The following is a 10872-nucleotide window of genomic DNA, read 5'->3' as shown; positions in this document are numbered from 1 at the left end:
TAAGGGCCAGGAGACATATTGACAGCAGCACAGCCTATAATGGGCAAGAAGTGGAAACAACACAAACATCCATCTACAGTGGGCTAGATCAATAATCTGTGGTATATTCCCACAGTGGAAATGAATGAGCTTCAGATACCCTTGGCAACATGGATGAATCTCATAGGCACTGTGCTGAGGGAAAGAAGCTGGATGATTCAATTTGTACAAAATTCATAAATAGGCAAAACTAAACCCCATTGTTTAGAGATGTAAACACAGGTAGCTCAGTTATAAAGAAAAGCAAGTAAGTAGTGGATAATCTAAAAGTCATAATGGTGTTTACTCCAAGTTGGGGATGAAGACGATAGTTACCAGCAAAGGTGTATGGGTTGAGTGGTGTCCCTCAAGTTCACATGTTGAGTCATTAGCCCCAGTACCCCAGAATGTGAGCATCTTTGGAACGAGGGTCTTTAGAAGGTGATTAAGTTAAATGAGGTCATTAAGATGAGTGCTAACCCAGTATGACTGGTGTCTATGAGAAGAGATTAGGACACAGAGGTGTACAGAAGGAAGACCATGTGAGGACATTGAGAGGGCCTGAGAAGAAACCAACCCTGCTGATACCTTGATCTTTTACTTACAGCCTCCAGAACTAGGAGGAAATGCATTTCTGTTGTTGAATCCCCCAGCCTGATATTTTACAGACTACGACAATGTCCTTCTATGTTTGGCTTCTCGCAGTGAGCATCATGTGTTCAAGGTCCATCCACACTGTGGTGAGTGTCAGTGCTTTACTATAGATTGCTAGGTTGTATATTTGACCTTTATTTACTTTTCTGTATGTGTATTATATTTCACAATAAAAGAGTAATCCAAAAAAGAATGACCTGGCTTGGGCAGGGAAAAAAGATTTTGCTCTCATTGGATCTTCACACCAATCCTATCAGAAAGACTTGGAAAACACTTTTTCTTTTTAGTAAACAGTTTTATTGAAATATAATTCACATACCATACAACTCATTAATTAAAGTCGAAGAATTCAATGGTTTTTAGTATATGTATGAGCAGCCATCACCTTAATCAATTATAGAACATTTGCATCATCTCAAACATAAACTCTGTACCTTTTAGCTGTCATTCTGCATCCATACCAACCCCTGGCAACCACTAATCAACTTTCTGTCTCTATAGGCCTACTCTGAAGATTTCATATAAATTAAATCCTATAGTATGGGGTCTTTCTGTCTTCTTTCATTTAGTATGTTTCCAAGGTTCCTACATGTTGTGATGTGTATCAGTACTTCATTCCTTTTTATGATTGTATAGATAGATCACATCATTTTATCCACTCATCAGTTGGTGAACATTTGGGCTGTTTTCATTTTTGGGCTGTGGTCAGGAATGCTACTATGAACATTTTTATACAAGGTTTTGTGGAGCCATGTTTTCAGGTCTTTGGGGTGTACACCTAGGAGTGAATTTCTAGGTCATACGGTGATTCTATGTTTAACTTGCTGAAGAACCACCAAACTGTTTTCCATGGTGGGTGCATCATTTTTACATTCTCATCAGCAGTGTATGAGGGTTCCAATTTCTCCACATCCTTGCCAATGCTTGTTATTCTCTGCCTTTTTTTTATTATAGTCATCCTAGTAGGTGGGAAGTGGCATCTCTTTCTGGTTTTGATTTGCATTTCCCTAATGACTAATGATGTGGAACATCTTTTCATGTGCTTATGGGCAAGGATTGTTAACTCCATTTTCCTTGATGAGGAAATCGAGTCTCAGTGAGGTCAGATGAAGCACCCACATCATGCAGTCCAAGGCTCCTTTTTCCTTCCAGCATACTCCTGCATGTCCATGGAAGGTAGGATCTCTCAGCAGGTCAGCCCTGGTGCTTCTTAGGAGCATGCCCTAAAAGCATGCTGAGTCCTTTGATTTGTGTGGGTCACTTTCTGTTGTTGCCACCAGCCCCCTGAAATCTTACTGGGTCCTCTAGCATCACCTGACAGCACTTGCCTTCTGCCTGCTCCATCTGAAACCATCCTTTTGTTGCCCAGGACTTTCCTGACCAGTTACTCAAACATCCCAGCTTAGCAAACAGAGAATCCCAGGATGCCAGGGCTGGTAGGACCTGTGTGGGCCTCCAGTTCAAACCCTTGTCATCCAGAGGGGGAGACTGAAGTGCTCAGAAGGTGGGGAAGTGTCTGAGGTCTCACAGGATGCTGCTGGTGGAGCTCTGGACAGGGCAGAACTCTTCCTAGTGTGGATGTGGTGGAAAAACTAGGAGGATTTTCTTCCCTTTACCCTCTTGTCAAGCAAGGGAACATGCAGCAAGGCTGTCCGGAGGGGGAAGGGCAAACACCTGCTGGTTGGGTCTCAGCATAGGAAAGAAGCCAGAGCTTGGTGTTGATGGACAAACGGGCAGCCGCTGAAAGCTGGATTTGACCTGCACTAGCGGGCGCCCTGATCTTGTAGAGCAAGGTCTTCTGCCCTGGTGACAGGTTAACCACAGTCACTTGAGAAAAATAAAGATAAATGGTTTCTCCTCCAAACCCTCTGACCTCTGCAAACCAGGTGCAAAGTATGCTTAGCCCCAGCGAAGCTTAACCTCTGGGGGAGGGAGGGAATAATAGGTCTTTTCTTTTTCAATTTTACAAGCTTTGACCTTTAGCCAGTTCATTAGTTTCCTCAAATCCTCAATCTTGTTGTGGCCAGTGGGAGTGCAAAACCTTGTGTCTGCTGGGACCTGTGTCCCCACTCCCCCCGGGATGTTGTTCATGGTCGCCTTACAGGAATGGGCTGTTGGGGCTAAGATTCAACCTTCAGGTCAAAGGCTCATGAAGGTCATCTCCTCTAGAAGTCCATGGTCTTGAGGAAGTGCCCTGGGCTGGAAGATAGAAGCCTGGATTCCACCATCATCTTCTTTTCTGAGCCTCAGTTTCCTCATCTATGCAATGGAGTTAAGAATAACCCTATCGAACCCTCCTATATTGTTGGTGGGAATGTAAATTGGTCCAGCACTATGGAGAACAGTATGGAGCTTCCTTTTTTTTTTTTTTTTTGAGCTTTCTTTAAAAACTAAAAATAGAGCTACCATATGACCCTGCAATCCCACTCCTGGGCATGAAAGTGAAAGTGAAGTCACTCAGTTGTGTCTGACTCTTTGCGACCCCATGGACTGTAGCCTGCCAAGCTCCTCCATCCATGGGATTTTCCAGGCAAGAGTACTGGAGTGGGTTGCCATTTCCTTCTCTATATACAATGGAATATTACTCAGCCATTAAAAAGAATGAAATAATGCCATTTGCAGCAACATGGATGGACCTAGAGAGTGTCATACTGAGTGAAGTAAGTCAGAGAAGGAGAAATATCATATGACATTCCTTATATGTGGAATCTAAAAAGAAATGATACAAATGAACTTACTTACAAAACAGAGACACAGACTTAGAGAATGAACTTATGGTTGCCCAGGGTGGGGGAAAGAGTGTGGGGAAGAGGTAGTTAGCGAGTTTGGGATTGACATGTCCACACTGCTGTATTTAAAATAGATAACCAACAAGGACCTACTATATAGCACAGGGAACTCTGCTCAATATTATGTGCAGCCTGGATGGGAGGGAAGTTTGGGGGAGAATGGATACATATATATGTATGGCTGAGTCCCTTCACTGTCCACCTGAAATTATCACAACATTGTTTGTTAATCAGCTATACCCCAATACAAAATAAAAAGTTTAAAGAAAGAAAGCAAAAAGAATCTTGTTTGGGGGAAAAAAAATAAAGAATAATCCTATCGTATGTTCCTCACCAGAGCCTTATGAAAAGAAAATAAGACCATGCATGTTGACATACTTTGTAAGTTCTAGATGGACAGATAACCAGTTAATACCCTTTATCTAAAAGGAGCCACCGATAGCCATAGAAAAAAGAGAAATCCCACATTTAACATTGGAAAAAAGTTATGAAAAGAATGTAGCAACCTGTGGAACGTTTTTGAAAAGTGCACATTCTTTACTCTTGGGGTGTACTCTAAAAGCAACTGAGATACATCAAAAATGTAAGTACATACCATCATATTATTCTTTTAAATGTTTTAAATAACTCAGATTTTTATTAAAAGCAAACTTCTGTAGTGCTTTAAAAATATAGCCCATTCAAAAGATACTTATATTAAGCTAAACAACATTTTTATTCTAATTTCTCTTCCAACTACTTATCCAAGTTAAAAAATTCAGAACATTGATAGATTTTTCCATTTGTATTGCTTCATCATAGAATCCCCAAATTCCCACATGATATATTAAATATATTTAAGTAACAAACATAAAAGCTACAATTGCAAAGGAAAATTCTTAAACACAGGTTTAAGAGTACACATCCTTAAACCTGGTACACCTACTGCTTTTTGTGTTATTTTCATGTTTTGATATGTAGGGAATATTTCACAGCACATCTTAAAAAGAAAATGAATTATTGATGAAACTTCAAATAAGGTTGATTACCATGGCCATGCTTATAGTGGTAAAAAAATACAGAAGAATTTTTGCTAGTATGTGTTTACAATAATGCCCTCGATGAAGTCCACCTCCCCATGTCCATCCTCCTTTGCAGTGTTGCCCCACTGCTCCTTCCATCAAGAGGAAAAATGGACTTTCTCACCCTTTTGACTCTGGGCTAGACTTGTAACTTGCTCCTACCAATACAATGCATAAGAAGTGATCACTATCAAGGATGAAACAGACCACCAGCCCAGGTTGGATGCATGAGACAAGTGCTCAGGGCTGGTGCACTGGGAAGACCCAGAGGGATGGGATGCGGAGAGAGGCAGGAGGAGGGATCGGGATGGGGAACACATGTAAATCCATGGCTGATTCATGACAATGTATGGCAAAACCCACTACAATATTGTAAAGTAATTAGCCTCCAACTAAATAAAAATAAATGAAAAAAAATAAAGAAGTGATCCTGTGTGACTTCTAACTTCAGCCTTAAGAAGCCTTGCAGTTTCCATTTGCGCCCTCTTGGTTCTCAGACCACCATGGTATTCTGCAGTCCAGGAGGATTAGAGGTGTGCAGTTACGGGGGACCCCCAGGCTCTGGGTGCTCAGTGCTCAGAATCTGCATCTCCAAAAAGGGCTAGCCATCCCCTAGCTCCTGGCTCCCAGTCCTTGACTTCTCCTGCCTGTGAGTATTTAGGTATGTCTGCGGCTTTGGCCCGCTGTATCAGTTTGACCTCTGGGGAACTGGGGTCCGGGTGCCAAGGCCAGTCATACTGGTGCTGCAATGAAGACCTGGGACACGAACTCGGTGAGCTTTCCTGGTTGGCAATACATTGCATGTGTTGTAACTCATCATTGCTGGAAGAATTCAGCATGTCCCCATGAGATTACACTGGGAGGAGATGCTTGGAAGCTTGTGGCTGGTTTCTGTTGGACTTTGTCCCAAGTGCCTTTTCCCTTTGCCCATTTCGGTCAGTTTCCTTTCACTGTTATAAAGTATAACTGTAACAACTTCTCTGAGTCCTGTGAGTCTTTCTAGGGAGTCAGCAAGGCTGAGGGTGGTCTTGGGGGCCCCTTGTCACAGAGGCTAGGTGGAGAACTGAGGAGCTCTGGTCTACAGCCAACACTAACCAGCAGACATCTGACTGAGAACATCTGGGGTCTTGGAGCCTCCATCAAGTTGTTGGGTGTCTGTAACTGCACAAGTGATCCCAGGAGAGCCCAGCAAAAGGACTGTCAGCCTACCGGCCAAATCATGGCAATGAACACATCACTGTTATTTTAATCCACTGAGGTTTGCAGTGATTCATTAGTGCCTATAGGTAGCTGACATGGTAAATGATGGAAAACAGGCAAATGATTAAAGATATAATGATATATTTATATCTTGAAATACTAAGATGTCTTAAAACTGCTGATATAGATTCCATATTAATGTGGAACTGTGTGCACTATATATTTCAAGTAATGAAATACTATAAATAACTATATATAATAAAATCCCACTTTGAAATATATATATATATATATGTATTTATTTATAGCTAAATGTGTAATCAGGATGAGCCATATGCATTTGCTGATACTCAACCATTGTTGACCTACCCAAACAATGCTTTCCCATGATCAATTGATACACATAGACAGAATCAAGGCTGGAAGGCCTGAAGCAAAGTGTTACCTGTGGCTGTGTTTGGGTGGTGAGTAATGGGCACTATTTTCTTTTTGCTCGTCTGCATATTTTTTGAGTCTGGTACATTTCACATAGATTTCTTATGGCAACGTTAAGAAAGAAACAAAAGGGAATTCTTCTTTTTATAAAGTGCTAAATAAGCACTTGAACAACGAGGACTGGATGAGGACAGCAAGCTAAGAAGACGAAAGGGCTGAGCTGGGGCCTGAGATTCGGGCCTGCGCTGTGGCTGAGAGAGCAAGTTCACACAGGCTTGGGGTAAGGCGAAAGGAGGTTGAGGCCAAGGGCGGCGGCTTCTCTGCGCAGTGACTGGCTGGAGCTGGGCTTGGGCTTTGGGTCAGCTTGCCCTGAGCCTCGTTAATCATTGCCTTTTGTTCCCCACAGCACCGGGGGCCTCAGCCCTCCCCAGGCAGAGGACGGAGGCGGGGAGGGCCGGCCGGCCCCTTGGTGGCTTGAGCCAGTGTGGGAAGAGAAGGCTGCTACCCAGATGGCGGGGCTGGGGGCCAGGTGGGGGGATGTCTGAGCTCTGCAGGGAGCCTTGGGGATCATCTGGGGCCTTCAGGGTGGGATGTGGGACTCTCCCGGCTGGAGTTCCCTCCTCACTCTGCCAAGGTCACCACCCTCTCTGCCTGTCAGACCACAGCCCTCCGCTGCTCTCAGAAGCATCTAGCCTAGGGAGCAGTGCCCAGAGAAAATCCATCCTCATTGGAGTCAGGTTTGAGAAACAGATTCTTTCCTGCCATACAAGGGATGTCACAGTTCATCAGCCATTGCAGCCACCACCCGTGGGGAGCCAGAGAGACCTGAGAGAATGAACTCGGGAAGCAAAGAAGACCTGCCATCTAGCAGCCCTCAAAAGGCAACCACTCTAGGAAGTAGTGGATATAAAAACAGGATACTGGCCCCAGATAGCTGAGATGTAAGCCTAGACTCTTGCACCTTCCCATACTTAGAAAAGTGCTAAATTCCTTGAGATATCTGGTTTTCTTTAATTCACAATGATCTTTTGATGTTCGGACTACCTGCTCTTTGTCTCGAGAAATTCCTGCATATCCTGGCTGCCCCCTCACCTTCTCCGAGCAGTTCTCTCAGGGTTACTTGAGATGCTGCCTCCTGGGCTTGAAGTCCTAAAAATTCCTGCCAAATAAAACATAACTCTCAACTTTTAGGTTGTGAATATTTTTTAATCAACACGGGGACTCCCAAGTCGGCTCAAACTTTTCCCCACCAAAATCCTCTCCCTTTACTTGTTCCCTCTAAGGCAGGGGTCCCCAACCTCTGGGATCTAATGCCTGATGATCTGAGGTGGAGCTGATGTAATAATAATAGAAATAAAGTGTACAATAAATGTAATGTGCTTGAATCATCTAAAAATCATCTTCCCCTACACCCACCCCCACCCCTTCTGTGGAAAAATTGTCTTCCATGAAACCAGTCCCTGGTGCCAAAAAGGTTGGGAACCACTGCTCTAGGTAAAATACCCATCTCTAAGAAAGTACAAATCTTTACTGACCATGTGGTACGTTCCAGGCTTGGGGCTTGAGGTTGTGATGTATATATGTTCTTTCCTTTAATTATTCAAATGACCCTGTGAAAGAGATATTACCATCTACATTTTACAGATGGAGAAATTGAGGCCTAGCAGGGGGACCATGAGTGCTCCAAATGTCATACTCTGAAGTGGCAAAGCTGGAGTTTGACCCTGGTCTATCCATTTGAACTGCTGTAGTGTACAGCTGCCTCCATTTCATTGATTGACATCTGACTTCATTCGATAATGAATTTGAGATAGCTTATAACATTCACAGTTTAATAAAATAGAAATAGAGATGCAAGCCTAGAGGAAGCACAAAAAACAGTAAAATATCAAAACAAGGTAAAGAAATGCATGAATATGTAGCACACCTGGGCTACAGTTGCTGGGAAGGGTTACCATGGGCTGTCAGGCTGCCCAACTGAAAAGAGAAAGCCAATTATCTTTATAATTCTCATCACCAGTAAGAAGCTCTTTAGAGAAAATGTAGCAAGCAAAGAATTCTAAAAGCCATTTATGAATACCGTCTATGATATTGTCAACTGTTGGCATTGGGCACCTGCCCAGAGACCACTGGGCACCTTCGGGTCCTGATGTCAGTGAAGGGGCAGAAGTATAATACATCTAAACCTTATCTGTGTCTCTATCCACACCTGCATTGATGTCACTACCTGGATCTGTGCCTTTACCTGTCCGTGGATCTGTATCCGTCTCTCTGTTTATTCCTCTACCTGCGAAGTATCTGTATCTATGTTTCTATTTGTACCTGTATTTGTATCTCTAGAAATACTTTCTTCTCTGTCTCAGCCTATTTCTTTAACCGTGTTTCTCTCTGTGCTTGTATCTTTCTTTTTATTTATACTCATATCTACTTCACTATCTGTATCTTTATTTGAGTTTCTGTAACAATTTGTATCTGCGTCTCTATTTGTATCTCTTTGTGAGTCTCTCTGTAACTGTCAGCGTCTCTCTCTATGGATCCCTCTATCTGGGTCTAAGTCTCTGTGAGCCATCGGATCTGTGTCTCATCTGTTCCTCCAACTGTGTCTCTCTCTCTAAATGTGCCTGGTCTCTACCTGCATATGTATTGATGTCTCTCCCTGTATCTGGGTTGCTACCCGTAGATCCATGTGTGTCTCTATCTGTACGTATGTTTCTGGATCATGCCCATATCTGGTTCTCTGCTTGTACCTGTATTGTGTCTTCTACCTGTAACTGTCTCTGTCTCTGCATCTCTAACTGTACTTGCATCTGCATCTATAATGGTATCTGTAACTATGTCTCTATTGGTGCCTGTATCTGTGTGTCTAGTTATAATTCTATCTTTGTCTCTGTCTGTACTTGTACCTGTTTATCTATCTGTACCTGTTTCTCTGTATAAGCACCTATCACTGTTTTTATCTGTACCAGTATGAGTGTCTCCACAAGCAACTGTATCTGATTCTCAGTAAGTACTTGTAGCGATGTATCTGTATCTGTAAACTGGTCTTTATCTACACACGTATCTGGTTGTCCACCTGTATGTTTATCTGCATTTCTTTAAGAGCCAATATCTATGTCTCTATTTGTGACTGTAAATGTGTCTCTTTCTGTATAGTACCTGGGTCAACATCTTTATCTGTTCCTAACTTGGCCCTCTATCTGCACCTATATCCATGTTTCTGTCTGTTACAATATCTGGGTCTCTATAGGTACCTATCAGTGTCTCTACCTAGATCTATCCATGGATCAATATCTTTCCCTGTATCTGGGTCTCTAGCAGCCTGTCCCAGCATCTTCAGCTGTCCCTCTATCTGGGTCTCTATCTGAAAATTTATCTGTGTACTGTAGCCTTTCATGCTTTCTTGGGCTGTATCTGAGTTTCTGTCTGTATCTATACCTTGGACTTCTCCCTGAACCTTTATCTGGTTTTCTATAAGTATCTCTATGTTTGTCTCTATATCTACCCGTATCTGGGTCTCTATCTGTATTATTTCTCTGTCTTTACCTCTATTAGTCCTCTATTAGTTTCTGTATCTGTCCAGCTATTTGTACTTCTTTTCTGTGTCTCTACATCTATCCTATCTTTATTTGATTCATATATTTACCTGTGTCTTTCTCTCAGTGTATTCCCATGTCTGGGTATGTCTGTCTATATACTTCTCCCTGTGTGTGTGTGTGTGTGTGTGTGTGTGTACCTGTATCTACATCTCTGTATGTACTCAAATCTCTTTGTCTATCTTTACCCGTATCCGTGTCTTTATCTGTCCCTGTGTCTGGGTCTGTACCATACCTGTATGTGTCGAGAGAACTTGGAGATGCTCTGAGACTTTCAGGAAGGGTTACAAAACTTGCCTTGTTAGATCTGCTGCTAGTTCTGCCATTGCTTCTCATTATGTCAGTTTCCTGAGACTACTGTAGGAAATGACCACAAACTGGATGGCTTTAAAAAGTGACATTTATTGCCTTAAAGTTCTGATGGCTAAAAATCTGAGGTCAATGTTTTGGCTGGGATCGTTCCTTCTGAGGGCTGTGATGGAGAATCTGTTTCAGGCCTCTCTTCTAGCTTCTAGTCGTTTGTTGGAAAGCATTGTCATTTCTTTGCTTGTAGAATCATTACTGATGTCTGTCTTCATCTTCATGTGGTGTTCTCTCTGTGAAAGTGACTCTGTGTCCAAATTTCTCCTCTTTGCAAGGACATCAGTCATATTAGAATCTACCCTATGACCTCATCTTTCCCAATGACATCTCCATTGACCCCGTTTCCAAATAAGATCACATTTTGGAGTCTGGTGGCTAGGACTTCATATGAATTTGGGGGGATACAAATCAACACATAATACTCATTTTGCTCTTTCATGTCACTGCCAAGCTCTTACCTCAACAAGCTCCTGACTCCATCCTTCAGACTGGCTTTGCTCTGGGCTCTCCTTTGGGTCTGGGACAGCTAATTGAGAAGGACGCTGGCTTTATTTGGGGAAGGTAGCTCCAGGGCAACCCAGGACACAGTCCTGTGGGGCAGAGGTATGGGGAAGGGTGGATCCTCAGACCTAGAACTGGAACTTGGGAGGAGAGGCAGGCAGGTTGGGTTAGGTGATGCTGCAGTGACAACCAACCACAAGATCTCAGTGCTTAACTCAACAAAGAATTCTTTCTCACTTATGCAATATGTTGATCATG

General features: G+C 42.8%; 1 long non-coding RNA gene across 1 annotated transcript; it reads right to left on the bottom strand.

Annotated features, from left to right (window-relative positions):
* Positions 1–10132: 10132 nt before the first annotated feature.
* On the bottom strand, positions 10133–10635 carry LOC139033511 (uncharacterized). Its single transcript, XR_011486059.1, has 2 exons — positions 10572–10635; positions 10133–10346 (listed from the first exon to the last, which is right to left on the bottom strand). It is a non-coding gene; the product is annotated as an uncharacterized lncRNA (long non-coding RNA).
* Positions 10636–10872: the final 237 nt, after the last annotated feature.

Source organism: Odocoileus virginianus, unplaced genomic scaffold (assembly GCF_023699985.2).
Source record: "Odocoileus virginianus isolate 20LAN1187 ecotype Illinois unplaced genomic scaffold, Ovbor_1.2 Unplaced_Scaffold_13, whole genome shotgun sequence".
Classification (NCBI taxonomy): domain Eukaryota; kingdom Metazoa; phylum Chordata; class Mammalia; order Artiodactyla; family Cervidae; genus Odocoileus; species Odocoileus virginianus.
This window is presented reverse-complemented; position numbering and strand designations above follow the sequence as displayed.